The sequence below is a fragment of the Caloenas nicobarica genome, chromosome 12, assembly GCF_036013445.1.
Source record: "Caloenas nicobarica isolate bCalNic1 chromosome 12, bCalNic1.hap1, whole genome shotgun sequence".
In the NCBI taxonomy this organism is placed as follows: Eukaryota; Metazoa; Chordata; class Aves; order Columbiformes; family Columbidae; genus Caloenas; species Caloenas nicobarica.
In genome coordinates, this window is record NC_088256.1 from 11099109 (window position 1) to 11119674 (window position 20566).

Here is a 20566-nt window from a genome sequence, read left to right on the forward strand (position 1 = left end):
TTGTATCTGCGTCCTGAGATTAATCCTGTGTTACTCTTGTATATATTCCCTTCACCATCTGATCTCATTTCCACTCTCCATGTGCTTTTCTCTTCTATGTGAGAACAGTGGGTAGTTTACATTTAGTGAATTTGTCATTTGATCTGCCTGCTTAAAATCCATGGATTTCATTTTGCTGGTTTTTTTTTTTTCTTTCTTTTTTAAGGGTCTGAACCTTCTCACCTCATTCAGCTTTCCTTATACCCTCCCATTCTCAGCAAGTTTTTCTCTACAACCAATAACAGCTTTTCTTGTCGCTGTCTCCTTCAGTTGCAAAAGCTGCCACTGACGCTTTCTAAGAATTTGCAGGCTGATTTATGTTATATTTCTTTTACAACACATTCAAGTATGTAAAATCTCCCTGTTTTGGGAAACTCGTTTTTTGTGATTCTACCAGTATCTCAAAAATTCCTCATCCACCTAATTTTCTTGATCTGGCATTCTCTAGAAGATGGTCATCATGATAAATGCACATGTTTTTTTATCGTTGTATGTAATCTTGCTCTTTGCGTTGCTGATCTTGAAGCAAATATATAAAGTGTTGTCTTCTAACACAGAAAAATGATGCAAGAGAAGAGGCCAGTTCGGGCGGAACTCTAGAGTGTTATCCTTCAAAGTCGAGCTCTTGGAGGCTTAATTCAGCTGTAGGAGCAGAGAGGGCACCCTTATAATATTTGCCCTTTGTGATGCTATCTTTCAGCAATGACCTTTGAGCTAACTTGGAGTCTGACAACCTGGGTCCTCAGCACAAGATCCTTTTCACTGTCAGCCTCTCACAGTTGATATCTTCTCTGCCTTTGTTCAAAATAGTATCTCCTTCTGATTTTACCTGCCCTGCTTCATGACTCTCTCCTAACTCATGCTATCATTCAAGTCAAATAGAGTTAGTGGACTGTTCCCTTTGTCTTCCAGAGACTTGAGTTTATAATTCTGTTGTGTTCTTTACAGACCTTATTCCTTCTAGGTGAAATATTCTGTCCAGTAAAAAAACTATTCAAGAACATTGAAGTACTATGGGAAGATTCGTAGTCCTGCAGCACTGCACGCTCATTTTGGAACTTAAGCAAACATTAAACATGGAGTTAATCAGGAAAGAGCTCAAACACTCTCCTGACCTGGCAGGAGCAAAATAAGAATGCGACAGCATACAAAATTAGGGAAAACTGTATTAAATCGTATGGATGGTTTCCAAGAACAGAAGAGTCCACACGATTGCCAAATCAGCCATTGCCAGCTTTAGCCATGGTCATTGTGTGGGTTTGCTCATGCTTGTCCAGGCTGTGACTAATGCAGGTGTTTCTAATAGCAGCTTTTAAGAATTCATGCATCCGTTTACATAGCTTTTGGAGTTCTGAACCAAAGTTACACATATAATAAATGAGCTACAAAACTTAAAAGGCAGATTAATATGAATGTAGTCAAAAATTCAGTAAGACTTTTGGTAATAGATCAGATCTGTATTTTGAATGTCAGTAGTTATTATTAGTTTCTATTAAAATGTTGAGAACTGTTCTGGGTTTGATTCATCATAGTCACATCTACACTATTCCTAAAGGCTACTTTTTTAATAAAGTCCTCTTGCTGAAGATTCCTGTTTGAGCCCGCACCTTAGCGGCTGAAGACACTTCCACAGTGCATCGATGTGCATGCGGTGTGTGGGCTGGGGTGGTCTGCAGCTCCTGCACCATCCTGCCACGGCCCTTCCAGCACTCCATGTTCCTGATTCCTCTGCACTGTGCAAAAGCAAAAGCCATGACCTGAGAGCTGCCTCTAGTTCATGGGAGCTTGTACATCTTTATCAATAAGACAATTGTAGAACAGAGGGCCCAAAAAGCCCGCTGAGATTTTCAGCTTTGACTTCTCCATTTTTCCCCTGCGTTACTAGGGCCTGTCAGCGCTTTGTTCCTAATTAGTTGGGCAGCTAACAGAATACCACTATCTCTGTACTTCTCCATGCATTTCTGTACTGGATTGTGTTCTTGCCTTGTCAGTGTATTTTTTTCATCTGTACAATTGTTTCTTTGGTTGAATTCAATATGTTTGTTTTTCTAAATGACAGCAAAACGGGTATTTTTGGTGTACTTCCATATTACTCTATCAATCACTGGATGAGGACGTTGACACAGTGGTAGGGGTTAAGTAAAACCAGGTTAGTTTTATTATTTTTTTGTGTACTATTTTCCACTATTCCCATTGGACTGGGAAAACTGAAATTTCATAGACCTAATCTTCTCAGCTAATGTTATGAGCTAAAGCTAAGTAGCATTTGTTTGAAAACAAGTTCATTTTGCGTTCAGCTTATTCTTCTGTTTGGCATAAATGTAACAGATACCATGCATGAATTGAAACTGCTGTGTTTTGGTTTTTTGGGTTGTTTTGTTTTGGTTTTCACTGTGTGGCTCAGGGTCTATTTGGGTGATTGCTAGTTAACTGTATTTCAAAGATTAGGTTTATTTTGTAAATGAGAAGATAGCTAAATTTTTGACTCAGTATCTATAGTTGAAATAGTGCTAAGTAGTACGAAGAACAAATATGTAAGAGTTGTGCAAGATGATATGAATGGAAGAGAGAATAGGAGAGAGAAACAGAATTTATAAAAGGTCAGAATAGAAAGAACCTCTGGTTTGGCCAGGATTAGGCCTCTGACCGTCGGATATTAATTAATTTGTTAGATGGATTAAAGGCAATGTGAAGGCTGCAAGGCAAATGGGTGAGAAGTCGTCAGAACACTCTTCTCTGGAAGTTAATTGCACTACTGTAACATGCTGGAGAAGGGCAGCAAGTTTATAAATGAAAAAGTAGTTGAGGGGTTGTAATTACAAGTACTGGCAGTATTTAAAGAAAAGGAGTTACAACATATGTGTTGTTACTGCTTTTTGGAATGAAGGAAAGCTGCTAAAGGGAGAGGATTGCTGGGAGTGTGAGACTGTGGATGAAGGCTGGAGGAAAGGGGCAGTTGCAGATTGACACGTTCACAGAAACTGTAGGTTCCCTGAAGGGTCAAAGACCGATAAATGGGAAAGGAGAATACATGAAGAAATGGGTGCTGTCCCTGGACTGTGGCTGATTCATGCTCACAAAAATCATCTGTGTTGCAGAGAATTTCAAGTGCTGAACGGTTTGAATAATATGTTATTATGTAGAAAAGAGATGAGACAGTATCTCTGTTTTCTTCTTCTTGATTTCCTAAACAGAAATCCTAAGTGCATAGTGCAGATGATGTAGGCGAGGCCACAAGCTTAGTGGAAAGGAAAAACCTGTTATTTGGATGTTCTTTGGATATATGTTCCTGAACATGCAGGAGAGAACTCTGCCCATTCTATATACACTATTAATGACTGAGTTTTGTATGACGTATCCTCATTTGTAGCTTTGTTAAGCAGACTTTATAGTCTTTTCAAATTCTCCTCACCTAAGAATTTTTAAATGCTCCTGAAGTTTTTACATCATCTTTCTGAGACCATTACTACAGATAAAAGCAGAACTTTTTTATGAAATAGCACACACTTTTCAGCACTATAGTTTCATCTTTCTCCTGTATCATTCTATAATCATATTTATTTCTTGATTACACTTGTGCACTGAATACAGCTTTTCTGCATCTGCCTAGTGAGAACTTTAATTCTCTTGATGCAGCTGATGACATTAATTTAAAATCGTGTAAATTTTATGGGTAGGATTTGCTTTTTCTTATGAAAATACTACCATAACTAGCTAAAATAGTTTTTTGATACAGGTGTTATATTTATAAATGTAATGTATTTTGTATGACTTAACACCAAACCTTGAAATATTCTGTTCATTCTTTGCCATGATGAACACTGACCACTTCTACCAAACCTTCCCAGCTCTCTAACTAGTGTTGATATTTTAAAAAAACCCTTTCCCTCTCATTCATGATTATTTTCTTTAATAAGTGTTGCTGAAAAACAAACAACTTTTTTTAAAACCCTATGTAACTACCATAATCCATACAACTGCCATAACAACTACTGAAAATCAATAAAATTCATGTTTTTCATAAGAGTGTATTGTCCATTGATAGGTCCTGAAAGATCTGACTTTATAATTATACAAACAGATTTGGTAGCTACAGACCCCGGGTTTAGAAAGCTCAGATGTCTCTTCTCCTTCGCAAGCCCGGGGGCTGGAGTGGAAGCCACGAATTGCTCTGGAAAGACACCAAGGAGTGCAGTCTGGGGTAGATTTTGTCCTCTGCGATCTTTATGGTGTTCCATGAACATGGCCAATTTACTCACCATAGCAAAGAATGTGGGGGGACTACACTTGCTGAACAAAGATTATTCTTCATGAGTAATTTTCTTGCCTGTCGTTTTTTGGATAAGAAGCAATTTTTAAAATGTGTTGTCAGCAATCCATCCCTTATGCAATAAAAAACTCAAAAGCTGTGCCTGATGACATACAAGATGTCCAGATCTGCATTGGCTCCTTCTCTGCAATCTGTTTACAAAAGTTAAAACATGCAGCAGAATGAGTTGGTTTGTAAAGGTGCTTTTTTGAATGCTAAATCGTATCTGCAAAACTGAAACACTAAAATTTGTTTTGTTTCACTACATAAGAGTCTTCTGAAACAAGTTTTAATTTAAATTGAAACATAAGATTAACACAAATAGAAGAGAAGAATAATTCACATACAGAAATCGTTTTTCCTTCTCTCAATGGAAAGAATTCTATGAATTGACGAAATAATATGTTTAAGTTTGTTCCTATCATAGTTTGTATTTGCCCCCCAAAAATATGAAAATTACATGTGCGATTACTATTATTATCTTTTCCAGTAGTATTCATATTAAACTATGATGTGGAATTTTTTATCTAGAGAAAGTCCCTATCAAAAGATTTTTTAATTTACCAAAGTCTTAATTACTGATTCATTTTGAATTTTAAAAATACTTATGCCAGATATTTTGAAGTTTTATTTTGCTCCTGAAAGAGTAATCGGCTTTTTAGAGAAGTGGTGAACCTCATTTGCCATTGATTTAATGTGGGCTAAAAGGCTTAGCATATCTGAAAACTAATTCAGTGATTTTATGCTTCTCTTGAGATCTCTTAAAGCCTGTGGAGAGTTGGAAATTCCCAAATAATTGTTAGGAAATACTGCAAAAGAAATAACTTCTTCTGTCTCAGGTTTGCAGAAATTCCAATTAATGGAGTGTACAGGGTCATATATTCACTCCCTCTAACCACTATTAACTGGTTTAGTTTTGTCGGCATGGCTATAAATTTCTGGCGCTGCGTGGCACTTGAGCTCACTCTGTTATTTTTTAAGGGGTTTTAGTAGTTTCCCTTTGAGGAACCATCCTCCTCGTTTCCCACTAACATTCAGGGAGAAAGGGCCGTGCAGCTGCCAGGACACGCGGCACATGAACGTCGCCGGGTTTTGCTTCTCGGTGTTTCTCGAGGAAGCAGCTGCTGAGGAACCACGTGTGTCACCTGTCGTGTTGATTAACGGTGCTGATTAATGGTGCCGTGGTGTTTCCCTGGCTATGTGTGTGCGCGCAGGCACAGTTGGAATCAGAGCTCACTTACTGCTGCTGCGTGCTGTTCGCCAGCACAGAGCTGCACCAGTGCATGTGAAATAACAATGATTTTGGTTACCTAGCAGTGTTAAACAATCACCTTTTTCTTTTTTTTGAGTATGGACTGAAGCAAGTTCAAAAGTTCCTAAGACTTTCTATTCTGTTTCAATTTCTTGTCCAAAGTGAGCGTTTGCAGGGAAACTTTAAGCTTCTGGAAAATGCCTTTTGCTGCCGGATGCTCCAGCCAGATCCCTTTGGGTGGATGAGCTGGTGTCTGCACATGGGCTCCGCTCCTCGGTGCGGCTGTGTCGGCTGTCCCCAGGTTCATGCTGTATTGCTTAGCTGCAGTCTGTAGAGCTGGGTCACAAGAAAAACATGCTCTGGATTTCTTTCTCAGTGTTTGTTACGTTTGTGTTCAGCTCTGAGCCATAACAGAAAATTCCCTTTATTATCCAAGCAGTAATGTAATTACTGGTCTGTGAGGGGGTTGTTTTGTTTGGGTTTTTTTGTTTTGGTTTGGTTTGGTTTTATGTTGCATGACATAGTGTTATTAGTGTTTCTATGGAGTAACGATGATGGAAGAGGAAACTGCATTCCAGTGATAGGTCACTTCTAGGTTAAAAGAATAAAAAAATACACATTCTCTGTCTTGATTACCTACCATGGCAGCAATTGTACCTAAATATTCACATATTGTACTGAGTAGTAATCTAAACCACACCTGATACAAGACACAGCCCAAAAATTAAATAACAGGGTAAAATGCAGAATTATTTACACAAAGATGAAAGTAGATCTGGAGGTAAATAAGTTATAGACCACAGGCTATAGACAAATATAAATTCTTTGTCCTGATTGAGCACTAAAATTTACATCATTACATCTGCAAATATTCATAATTATCATTATTTCATGAGCTTTATGACATCTAGACAAGTTTCACAATAGATGATACACGAGTTGGTAATACATTTTTATTCTATAAGTAATTGCCAAATATTTTCACCATGGTCTTCCACATGTGTATAAAAATGCTGACATGGGGGCCAACACAGTACTGACATACTGAGAAACATCATTTTTTTAAGATGGGTAACCTTTCTAATGTTTCAGACAAGCTGCCTAGAGAGTAACAGCAGTAGGAAATTATCATTTTTATCTATTTGACATTGTAGAATGTAATGCTGTCTTCTCTTGACACACTTAAAATACATATATAGTAATGGCAAAGGTTGCCTGTATGGTTCAATATGTTGAAAAAAATTCTATTTTGCTCCTTTAGTTTGTGAATGTCCATGCTTTCTGTTGTCATTAATGAAAATATTCAAAAATCTGAACACAATTATATTAGTCTCATTAAGGTAGCTTTCAAGTTCTAGCCATGTGGACTGAATTAGGGAAGAGTAATTTTGAACTTTCAGAAAGGAAATGAGTTACACTCGATTGGGCACTAAAATGATCTTCAGAGAACAGTATTGGGCTGAAAATATAAAGATCATGAATAAAATTTCAGAGGAAAAAGAACATCATTTCAGGTGATTTAGGTTTGATTTTTGTCTGTACCAGATGAAATCTCCACTTTAAAGGTGAAATTCCGTGAAAGGCTTTACTCTTTTTTGAAGGTGCAAAAGCTTCTCACAGATCTAGTTCAGATTCATCGCATGTTCTGATGATTGTCTAAATCAAATTCCTCCAAAAATGCAGGTGTGAACTTGAGGGGGAAAAAACCAGAAAAACAAAAAACCAAAAAAAACCACCACACACAACACAAGAGAAAAAAAAAAACACACAACAAAAACGCTAAACCAAAACTTCTATGGAAAATGTGCAGTGTTTGTTGTTAGAACTGAGTTCAGAGGGCCTGTCTCTCGGCCTTATATGATTTTCATCTCCATCTGGGCCTACAAAGACAGCTCCAATCATTCAGTAGAATTATGCCCTTTTGAATTGTTATTTATTTGATGGAACATTAGTATGTATCTGATTGAAAAAATATGTATCAGCTAATTCTGTTTGAGTAAAGAAAGACTTCTGTGAATTTTTAGCATGCCTGAAGTATCTGGTGCATCTGTATCCTTATGAATGAGAATAATCTAGTTTTGAGAAAGATAACATTTGTAGCAGCTTCATTTCTGTTTTATACAATATTACCTTCTGTAGGTAATGTTGTATTCTTTCTAAAAAAGAAAAAAAGTAATTTACGTGCACTAATATTTAGTTATTTTCAGCTCTAAATGTTTCAATTCTTAAACTAAAATTTTATTTCTTATAAGAAGAAATTTAAACAAGCTAAAACTTATATTTACAAAAATAACCATCCTGATTAGATTAAAATTGGAATTTCTCGATTTGACTGTGGAAACATATTAATGTAATGGATTATTTTGTGAATTGAGTGACAGAGAGATTGACGTGTCAACAGAGAAAAGCTATAACCATCAATGTGTCTCTCATTGTTTGACAGTAATTTACTACTGTCCACCAAGTCTGTTAGCTTAACTTTCAGACTGAGTTATTCCAGTGTATTACACAATTTTTGCTGTGATACCCAGCCCAGTAAAACGGGCTCCCAAAGCTGCTCCACCGGAGCTGTCGCACCTTGAAAGACATTCTGGGACACAGGCCCCCTCCCTGTGCAGTGTACCCTGAAATCACTGATCCGCCGTCAGTCATATGTGTGGGTCTTCTACAGGAGAGGGTCTGGAACTGAGGTTTTGAGATTTTGAGTTCAAGAAGAATTTGGAAACTCAAAGCTGCATTTTTCTCTTTGATGTTTTCTGTTTTAGGCCTGAAAAGCACTTTTTCTACTTAAATGGAAAATTCTGGTGAACAAGTGAATTCTGTAAAACCAGGAAACGACTAGTATGTGCATGATTAAGGCACCTGTGATGTTGGAGATGTAACGTCCACATAGTATTTAACTAGCGGGTAGCTTAAGGTTTGAAAATAGTCTTAGTAGAATTTTAGAAGTTATCATCTAAATATAAATTCCTATGTTCTTAGATCCAAAAGTTTAGCTTAGATAATGGCAGGCCTTGAGATCCCCAATCCTCACTGAATCAGCTGAGAAAATCCATTTTCCTTTCAGCTCTTTTAGAGTCGATGTATTCAATTTTCACTGTGTTATCGTTGGATTTTCAGAAAATACTGCAGCAGAATATTTTTGTTTACCACTGATAATTTTTGTATTTCCTATTTTAAACGTGTATACCTTTATTTATGATCTGATAAATGAACTTTGCTGTTGACTTCAATACAGAGAGAATCTGGTCCTTCATAAATGATTAGCTTAATTATCCATTCATTCACCTTTGCCACTCTTACTAAAACAGTTTGCAAGCAATGTAGGCTGCACTAAATAGTAAAGATCGGAATCTATATAGCACTCATCAGAGTAGGAAGATGCTTGTCTTCATTCCTGGTTTAACACTGAAATGGTGAAGTGCTATTTTGAACTCTAAAAAATTATGATTTTAAAGACATTGAAATAATTTCAGGAGAAAAGGGTGATATTGATCAGAATGGACAAGACTGCAATTTTATCCTGGTTTTCCTCTATTATTTTGGTAGAAGTAATTTATCCAGGTTAATGTAATAATTCTCAGTATATGTTTCCATCTTAAACATTTTTTTGTTTCTGCTTTGCTTTTTCTGAGCTAGATTTGAGCTGGTTTGACCCCCCACCACATTTTTTACGTCACTTGGAAAACCATTGTGTCTTAAGTCTTTTTTCAGTTATGTGGTAATTTTCATAATAGTTTTCTGTAATCTGTGTTGGCATTAGCAAAGGAAATTCTTATGTCCCTGACTCTCTTGGCTTGAAACATGCTGATAATTATATTTCAATACAGAAGTAAACTTAATGGTTCAATACATATAAAGTTAATAGCAACTTAGCTCTTATTTGCTATATTTTCCTTAGTTGCCTGTTCTTGAAAACTCTTGCTGTTTTTTTAACACATTAATTTAAATAAGTACATCAGGCCATCATTTACATGGCAGTGTTTTGCACATAGAGCTTTCCAGAGATACTGTATTGGTGTGTTTCATTTCTGTAGAATGTAGTGTTACATGCAATTAGACATTAATCAGTTCTTCTTGGTTTATATGATCAGCACCAGTTTATAATTCTGAGACAGTTTAGCACAAAGTTGGAATATCCATTGAATTTTCAGGGAGGGCAGGGATGTTGAATGTTTGTCATTAAAAGACCTTAACCTTGTCTGTTGCAAAAAAAATGGCAAGGTGACAGGTTGTGTTTTGCCATGCTCACTCACATTCTGAGAAGGGACGAAGAGAGGTGTAAGGAAGCTTCACACAGGTGCACAAGGTCAGTCCACAAGCATGGACCACAGACATGAAAACGTCCAAGGTGCCCCGGGACTGAGCGGAATGTATGTCAGGCTGTGTTTCATGGTCAATGAATGTCTTTGGTCACTCTTTTATTGTGCTACATTTTCTACTCTATATTTTCTTTCTCTAGACATTGCATAGCACAAGGACCTGCGTCGGATTTACTAGCCTGGCATAGGAAAATCAGGCTAAAATTTGCGTGTTGTCAAAAGACCCAGCATCAATTACTATGACAAATAAAATGTGGACTGAAGAAGAAATTTCAGTTTCCCTCACACATAAATTATTCTATTGTAATTCAGCCATCCCATCTGTTAGAGCAAAATTTAAAGTTTACAATAGAGCATATGTGACTTGAGGAGGGTATTTCACCTTCAATGCGCCTGAGTGTTAGAAAAACAATCAGATTATGTTGTAGTTGTCATAGTAACTCCCAAATTTTTTAATTAAATAAAATATATGAAAACTGTTAGGTGATAGCATCGTTTTCCAAATTAATGAAATAATTTTTGAAAATAGGTATCATTTCAGGACACTGTGAAGATTCTCAAGTAGCTTTAATTGTCCATTGAGTAATATTTCAACTAAGCATTGGGAATTCCCTTCAGTAGCAGTTCATCTGTGTAATAGGTCCAGAATCACCCTGTACATTGTAGTGATGTTACGTGTTGTACCTCAAACCTTCATTTCAGTCACCACTTCAGAACATCATTCATTCAGTGCCAGGGAATGTAGCAGTTAAATGTCTATTCCAATCTAAAATCTGCTGGAATTTCTTTTTCCTTTTCACATAATTTGTGTTATGACTGTTTGATTTCTCAATCATAACACTAGAATAATTACCCTAGAGAAAACAAAACCAAAAAAGTAATGCAGTTATGCTTTTTCTTTCATACTAAGCTATGCTTGATGTGGGAATTTTTAGGTTTTCTGTTCGTTTTTGTTTTGTTTTTAAGTTATTATCTCATTCTAGAGTTAAGACTCAAGTAATAGTGCTACAGAAAACAATAAGAATTCGATTATTCTACATCCTTGACATGAATTGCTGGGACCTGAACTAACATATTTCCAACACATTATTTATCATGTTCCTTATAGTTCTGCCAACTGATCACCTTCAGATTTATTTTTCTAAAATGTATTGATGCAAAGAAAATTTGCTGACCAGATTTCCTCTGAAGAAACACACTATGTGGAAATTTCCCCACAAAATGCAACATATTTTGCCTACCTAGGCAGGTGCACCAAATTCTCTTTGGATAGCTTGCTTTCTGCAGAGGTAAATAATGTGAAACACATCGGTCAGGGCTGGGTTAGTGCCAGGGTGTGCAACTTCGTGTAGTTCAGACTGAGGTCACTCAGCCCATGTTCCACTTCCCTGTGGAAGGCAGTTTGGGAAGAAAGGAGGGTTATTCTGCTTTATTTTTTTTTTTTATCAGTACAGGAGCATTTCTGACAAGAATCTTGAGGAGGTCCCGTTCCCAGTTGTGTTGCAGGTGTCATGTTTTGAAGACAATCTCGAAGCTGCTTTGGCCCAGACAAAATTTTAAATACTGAACTGGGGTGTCTAATTTAGGTGTTTAACTGTTATAGGTCTCCTCTATGGTCAATAAATGAAGACAAACATCTCCAGAAGACCCTTTGAATCATGAAATTAGCAATCAAGATGTTCTTGTCTTTTCTACTGTCCTTAAAGGAACAGGAGATTCTAACTTAGTTGCTTCATTTAGATGTCTAAAACTAGGTGAGAGGTATCCAGGCCCTTGTGTTGTCGTTTTGCATGTTTTACAACAGGAGTAATACTCGGATGTGTTTCAGAAGTGATGTGGAACCAAACGTACAAGTATTTGCTATAGTTGTAACAGCTGTGAAGTTGAGCATAAATACCACTGCAATACATTGTTTGCCCATGGTGTGTAAACACAGTATTTATAAAGTAATAAACATTTGATAGATATTTATTGTGAAGATCTTTTGGCTTAAAAAATCATAATTTTTTAAATATTAGTGTCCTGCCAATTTTTTCCCTTTTCCTCTCTCTATTTTCTGTAGACTTTAAATCTGTTGCCTAGGGGCTTTTCAAGGGAAATAGACTTTTTTATAAAATACCAGCAAAAAGAGTAAATTTTGGCATTAAATTAAAAGACAATGAATCACTTTTTTAGCTGCTAAATTAATTATCATCAAAGGTTTCATTAACAGCAGATTTCTTATCAGCAAAGTCAACAAAATTGGAAACTGGACAATTTTCTCCGATTATCAAAAAAGAAAACATTTTATGGCTCCTTTTTTCTTACTTTGTCCTTTGTAGAAGACTGACTACAGCATGCAGAGTGGGATTTAAAAGTCCTCAAATCTCTTCCTTCCTTCTTTGTTCTAACTGGAGTTGGAAAATGTGATATCAAAATACAATCTCAATGTTAATCTGAGTCTGTCTAAAAATCAGTTTCTGTACATCATTATTACAGAAACATCGGGCTTAGGATGGTGTGTCCATTTTAAATAAAAGAGTTTTTTTCAATAATTATCTAACAATTATCTTACTATCTGCTAAACTTCCCTTGATGTTTAGGTGAAATTACTTTAAATAACCTGGTTGGGCTGACTTCAAAACATTTGCCTGCTAAAAATTCAGCTCAGCTTTACTGGAGCATTTGGCTGTTCAGTGTTTTAGCCATTAACTAATAAAACAGCAACAACCAGAACCCAAATCCCACAACCTGTTTTGATTTTTCTGCTTCTATTATGAATGTCTGTTGTCCCCTTCTTTGGGTCGTTTCTAAGACCAGAACTTCTGCACAAGTTACAAGAGCGAGTCACGAATCATCCGCCAGGTGTGAATTGCAGCATAGCTGTATGTTACTAATGCTATTGTGTGTAAGAAGAGAAACATCTGACAGATTGAGGAAAAAGAGCAACAGTCACGTTTTATTTTTCTAATTTTCATAATTACAGAAGGTCTTTAACTTTTTTTTTTCTGAAATGTGAGAACCAGTAACTCTTGAAGGTGTTGCAATATGGGTGGTTTGATGTAATAACATTTTTTCTTTCCCCTGTCGTGACATGATTTTTGGTGCAGATTTAGATGTATCCAATGGTGTTTTTTGGGGTTTGTTCTCTTTTTGAAGATTCGGTGGTTGTTGTAAGGAGAGGTGTTTGCTTTGCCTGGAGGGTCAGCACTGGTGCAGGGTACTTACTAAGCTTCCTGTGGTGCCTTTGGTGGCTTGTGAGTTTGAACCAATTCATTGAGTTTAATGTCATACGTTGGGATAACATGGCAGCATTCATTGTACATCCCAGGCTACACAGACCGTAAGATGAGGCGGAGATGCTGCCTTATTCATCACACAGGGAGTGGTGCAAGGGATCTACAGGGTTTGTGGGCTATAATTATCCTTAGTAATTTAAGAATCCATTTACCTTCTGTGGATTGAGATACAGTTTAATCAAGTATGGTGGTAAATCAGCCTTTATTAGGCACATTCTATAGGCTATTATGTAGGTGGTAACATTTTAAATGCATCTGTATTGAAAATCTTCCCAGGTGAACAGGCACAGGTTTCAATTGTAAAAAAGAATTTTGCAGTAATAACCGACGAAATGTTTTTTCTTTAGAAACTGTGCTATTTTGAACAAAGACTCTGGATATTTGTAATCCAGGGTTACGACTTCCAGATACTGTGGTCACTCTGTAAACCAAATGGCTGTGTTAGAAAATTAGTAGCTGCAGTCTCATTTGGTCAATGACTAACCAAAACATTTAAAAGTGAACATATTTTCAGGATTTAACACTAACAGAATTCAATACTTTTTTTGGTCAATCTTCTAATTATTTCTTCCTTCAGGATATAGAATAGGGAGCAAATTAAGGTGTTTCTGAAAGCTCTGATCTTCTGCCGTCATCCTCAGGAATGTTATGCTTGTGGTTTTTTATAACAACAACAACAAAGACTAATTATGTGTTGCTGCTGCTTTCATACTTCATGAAAAATCTTTTTTTATATGGTACTGGTGTAGTCTCAAAGAAAGCCGGTACTTACTGTCTCCAAAACTATTCTATTAGCAGCCTGTTCTCTGTGGCATAATGTTTGTTGGAAGAAAGATAAGAGAAAGAGCTTTTTTTAAAGATTGTTTATGGTGAAGGAAAAACAAAGCAGTAAAACAGAACACATAAAAAATGAAAATTGCTATATAGTTTAATGAATATTTTGTAAAAATCATTTTCTATTCTCCTACAAATTCATGATAGGAGCACTGCTGGCTGCTCGTACATGATTTATCGTGTCAGATTATATTGCAGCAAGCAGACTATATACCCTTTGACCTTGAAGACTCCTACTACACTGCTATAAATTTTGTTTTCTTAAAAGTGGGGAGTGAAAATGCCCTTTCATTTAGCCAGTTACTGATCTTAAACACCTAGCAAAATGAGATTTTGTTCTTTTTATTCTGCTTTGTGTTAGCAGGTGATATTTTGTCATCCCGAATTTATGTGGAAAAGTATCTGGATTTTTTTTGCATCTCTGTCTTGATGTGCATGTCCACAGCTAAATGTTATTTTCAGCACAAATATGTGGACAATGTTAACAGACCTTTTCCATGCCAGTATTGCTGAGCTGTGGAAAATGTGAAGTTCTCAGTGCAGCTTTTTTTCAGAAACTGTTTTTTGACTATTTCAGCTTTGTGACAAACAAAGAATTGCTATCTTGTGCAATCCCAGAAAGATACCTTGTGAAACAAGGAAGCCTGATTTCTTGTAAATGTCTATCCTACATTCACATGATATTCCCAAACCAGACCTGGCAGCAGAGTTCCCCTGGTGCCCAGTGCTTCTCCTGTGCCCACCAACCCACGAGATGGTCTCAGCAGCCACTGGCTGGAGGAGGCACCACCGTGCTGGGGTGGGCGAGTTTGGTGGAATGGAACTGTAGTTCAACTTTCAAGCTTTCCTTCTGAAGGGACAGTGGGTTTCCTCTATCAAGCTGCCAATTTTCATTCTTCTTGAACTTTGTATCTTTGAGACCTCTTCTGCTTGTCGAATTCCACTTGACTGGATCCAAAAGTCTTGATGCTGGAGGAAGGGCTGGGTTGTTTCCAAGATGAGAGAAAAATAGTAAGAACATCTATAAAAACGCATTGTGTTTAGTGAAAAAGTAGATTTGTGGTGTAGTTGAAAGGGAGCCTAAGTAGGTAGGTCTCACTTTTTTTTTTTTTTTCCTATAGGAAAGTGTATTTTGGTCTATAAAACCTTCAAAACCGTACTTTGCAGAACCACATCCTGCATAGAAGATACAAAAATTATATCTGTTGAACAAACACCTGTTTTATAAATACTCGGTTAAATAAGGGGTTCAGCCTCATGGAGTTTTCATCTTCTGTTCTTTAATCTGATTCTCAGATTCTTCCATCTATTTAATTAAGCTTGCTCTGCTCTCAGCCAGTTTCATCACAGGCAGCTTGGGTTAATGTACACGTCATCCACTGACCAGCAAAAATTTAATGGCCACTTTATTTTGCTTTGTGGTAAAGCTATTTAAAAGCCTCTTTGACTAAGAATAAAAATAAATAAATTATACATATATCTATTGAGTGAGCTAAATTGTGCCCTAGAGCAAACAATGAAACTCCAGCTAGATGAGTGCGGACTGATCCACCAGGATAGATCCTGTGCAGAGATGGTCATGGGAAGAATTGTGTAATAATATACTAATTGTATCAATAGTGTAAATTAATGAATTATTGTTGTGAAAGTGAACAGAATGTTTCCACAGCAGAAGCACATACGAAAAATGCAGCGACGTTTAGTTACCTAGTCAACTAATTTTCTCGATGCTGAATTGGAGGAACCTGCTGTAAAGGAAAACAAATTTTCAGTTTTATGTCACTTCTGTTTGTGTTCAGAATACCAAAATGAGGACCAAATAATGGCAACTGAATGAAATAACTTCTTGAAACTAAACCATAAGAACTGCATTATTTAATTATGATAATGCCTTTTACATGGCAATCAACCTGTACAGCATTTAAAGCCGTAGGCAGGAAGTTTCTGTTCTTTATCCCGTGAACATAAAGAAATACAGGCTTTTTATTTTATAAAGGCCTTGCATTTTATTAATAATATCTTAAACCTTATAGATTTCTGTATTCAGTATCAAGAGGATTGTCAAAAACAAAACCAAGAATCAACTTTTTTTTTTAGTTATCCTTTCAATAAATATTACCAGAAAGATTACTTTAAAATGTACAATAGAACGAAATCCAAACTAGTCATAAAAAAATTATATTGAAATTATTATAAACAGTGAAATTAGAAATATGAATATATATAAACTAAGATTTTATGTGTAAAACTTTCATATGGCAAATAGTAAAAATAAATAACAGGGAGTATTCAGAAAAAGGAGCTTGAGTTTATAGCCTGGTGACACCAGATATGGCAGTGTCCATGATTCTGATACAGATTTAGAAGCTGATTTTTATTTTTCACTTTAAGCATTCGGCGCAGTGCAAAACAGTTAAGCAGTTCTGATTTCAGAAATAGCAATGATAATCCAATGAAATACCTCATCAATTAAGATATATACTCTCCTGATTGTTCCTTCTCCAGTTCATCGAATTTTAAATTATTTTCTCTGTGCTGTCATTCCTTGAAAGAAGGAGGAGAAAATACCTCATCCCTCGCTCTCCTCTGGCCAGGTGGAGCCATGTCCCAAGGCCAGCAGATGTGATTTGCAGGAAAAAAATATATGAAATATTGTCCAATACTTACCCAGCATTATAATGGGGATCACTTAGCAGAGAAACTTGCATACCATAAATTGCAGTAAAACAAAAAGTAAGACTTATCTGTTAGTTCTGCAAGTAGCAGCTAAAAATACCTTTACAAATTAATGGAGTTAGGGAACTCTCCTGGTTTTTAATTTACTTTCAATAATTCATTAGCATACACTTTAACCTTAATTGCTAGTCCCCACAGGATTCATATGCTGTGCCAAAACAGATTTCTCATAGGCAAAATTAATTTTCTGCAAATAACTTCCCTATTTTTCCTAATTCAGGAGCACCAGAAGGTAGCACAGCTTTGGTGATTTGATCTCGATACATAAGATTTCAGCACTCGCTTTAGCCAGCATTCTTGTGTATTGAATTTTCTTTTTCAGACTGCTAAATATTGGGTGTGACTTACAGGAGGATATGATTCATTTTGATGGAACAGCTTCTAGGTATCTGTATTGGTGCTTATTAATTACTTTAGCAGAAGTGTTTTGTTCCTTCAGTTCCTCTTGAGGATTAAATACCACATAACATATGTTAGATTTTGGCAATCTTATGTTTACAGAAGTTTAAAAAAATACTTTGAGCAGTTGTGCATGAAATTATTTAATATCCCTCATGAGAGGAAATGCTAACAATGTTAAACCCAAATACAACTGCTTTCTATGAATACTCTTTTCGTATCTCATGAGAAAGTGCTGAATGGAATATGAAATTTCCACACTACTTTGGGCTCTGGAAAATCAAGCCAACAGTGATACCTGAAAACAAATATTAAGAGAGGAAGGTGCAATACTGAAAATAGTTGAAAATAACACATATTGGCCTGGTTACACTCCCTGAGTAGGAAAAAAAGTAAATTTGTTTCAGAAGTACATCTAAGTTAAATATTTAAGACGCATATTGTAGTACAGGAATAAAAATATATTGAGAATGTAGCAAGTTATTTTCTTAAATATTCTTTCTTTTCTTTAGTTTTATGTCGTTATAGAGATGATGGCTGTAACAGAAGCTAATTTCTAAATTAAACTGAAATGGTCTCTGAAGGAGAGTTAGGAATTACACTTCTCTCTGTCTTCTCTCTGTATTTACTGGATGCAAACCGCAGGGGCTCCTCCTGAGCCCCCAGCTGGCAGAGCTCTTCCCTGCCCTTGGGGGCAGCTGCCCTTGTGCAGCAGCTCGATGGACTCACCTCACCTGAGAACACCTGGCTCTCATCCTACCTGAATGGTTTCCATGTGAGGGACAGGTGCTACTCTGCCTTCCACAGCTGTCATAGCACCATCTTCCTCTGATCTGAGGTTTAAGAGACTGGAGAAAAGAGAATTGTTTCCTGTATCAAACTTTGGAATTGTACCTTGTTTCTCAGGTCCTTCCTTTCATCTACTGTTATTTCCAGGGGACAAAATCCCTTCTAAAAGCAGAAAAATATTCCTGTCTCCCCTCTACTCCCTTCTGGTTTCCTACATACTTAGCTGATCCCATCACTCCCAAGACTGATGATTTCCCTTCCCAACAGTCCTGAATAATTTGGAAAGTCAGCGGTTCACACGTGCTTAATTGCTTTGACTTCATGTCACGCTGTCTGCTGCTGCACTCCAGGTGAGTTAGCAGTGTTGCCCTGCTCCTCTGGTTCCTCCACCCAAAGAACAAGTACAAGACATTTTTTGATCTTTTTCTGGATTCATTTTTTTCACAGAATCATGTTACTTAGGAAGGCAATTTCTGAGTGTTATTTTCTGTTTTACCTATAACCAAAGAAGGACATTACTTGATATTGCCAGCTAAGATTCACTTACTCATTTAAACCCAGTCATGAACCTCTGGGGTGAGAGACTGCCTGACCATTGGCCTTCTTGCTGTGACTTTTGTTAAATTTTCCTTAATCTGCCTCATTCATTCCTATACGTGAGGTGGTTCAAAGCACATGCAGAGTAAACATTCACCTTTTTTACCCACAGGCCTACCTAGGACTACTTTTTGGAGACTGGAATGGGACTTGTGGACAGAGAGCTTCACTGTGGAAGGAGAAGGAGCTCAGAGGTTCTTCACGGGAGAGATGGCCCTGCGTGGTGAGCAACTGGTGACAAACTGAACCAGGATGGGTAAAAGGTAAGTGAAAACATTCCACTTCTAAAGCCTCATCTTGCCCTTCTCAAGAGACTCCCCGTTCTCATTCCTTTCTTCTCGTGTTTTCTCTGAGCAGCAAATTCAGCTACTGGCTCCCAAGTCTCCTTCCCTCTTTATTCCACCCGATTACTTCTCTGTCATTGCCTCAGAGGTGAATATTGTCTATATGGCTTAAAGCTTTAATGACTCTCTAGATGTCTATACCTAATGCAATTCTAAACTGTGTCATTACTGAGCCAAGCAGCATATTTCAGTGAAAACTAATCAAATGCACGATGTTACCGGTACCTTTACTTCTGAATGCTAAACCCAGACCTATGCTTCCCAACAGGAAAGGGGGTTTCTAAAAAGTGTTTAACACAGACATCCATGAATTGTGTTCGTGGAAGTCACCATTGTCAACTGTAGCACATTGCTCTCCTGTTCTAAGCTGCTGATGTTACCTACGTGATCTTAAGCAAAAAAGGATCACAGGCAAAACTGATGTATGCTTTTGACTTCACATAGGACTAAAATGGCTGTTCTGAATACTTCCCTACGGAGGAGTGACTTTTCTCAGTAGATTTGACACTGTACTGATCAGTCAGGATAAGTCTCTCCCTTCCCAAATTCTTACGGTACCTTGTGTGTCTTCATAGCGTTTTGTTGCAGGAGTGACAATGTCAGATCTTTGAAGTTCTCTCAATATGAAAGCTGAAATTGAGATCTTTATTTGGTCACATCTTGACCAATACCCGCTTCTTAATAGCAGTGGTGCTGCTGGTTGTGCTATCATAGTGTAAGAGGATTAATTTCTACTCTTAGGTGACTCTATGTAAGTTGTCAAAAACCTATCTGAATATGTGTTCTCTAAAACAATTCAGAATTGGAAAACCAGATTTGCAGAAAACTGGCAAGACCTGAGTGGACTTCTCTGTAGCTTCTGACATTGAACATTTAGGGCACAAAGATACGCTCTAGATTTTGTGTGACATTTTCCAAAATTTCTTCAGAGAGGTACTCAAGAAGAAAATAGATAACCAGATGTATCTCAAATTAAAGTAGCGTATTCAGAAATTGCACTGCAAAGCAGAAGACACCTTACTCCTAGTTATTATATGAATGACAGTAGCTGGGAACATATTGGGGTTACATCAGCTTTCGTGAGGCGTCTGGGTGCAGTGAGAGCATCCCCGTTAGTGCGGCAGCTGCAGGGTCAGACTGAGCTTTGCAGGAATTTCCCAGGTGAACCCGCTGTCAGAAACAAGAGTCCCTCACTTCTCTGTCCCTTGCACCTTCTCGCGGTCTGGCTCATCGGGTTCGTACTGGCTTGCTGTAAAGGGAAAGAAGATTTCTTCCCCTAGTCTCTCAGACTGTTTGAGTTTTCTTGAGTAAATGTTGTCCTTTTTCTCTCTAGAATGCATATATAGCAGTTCCCTTGCATTGTCTTCATGTTTTTTGGAATGATAACGCTGAGAGTGTTGGATTTCCTGTATATGAGCTTGGATGAGGTTATTTTCCAATTTAGGGGTTTTTGGCTTTTGTTCTTTGGCCTTCAGAAGGAAAATAATTTGTGGATAAACATGTGCACCTGGTGCTAAAACAATAGGTACTAATACATTTATAAAGAGGATGGAACTGGAACCCTCATACACTAGGTTTCCAGGAAAGCAGTCAGCCATGACTTGCTCCACGCCAACAAAATAACTGTTTTGTTTTGTTGTTTGCACTTATGATGATCGTTGAAAGCT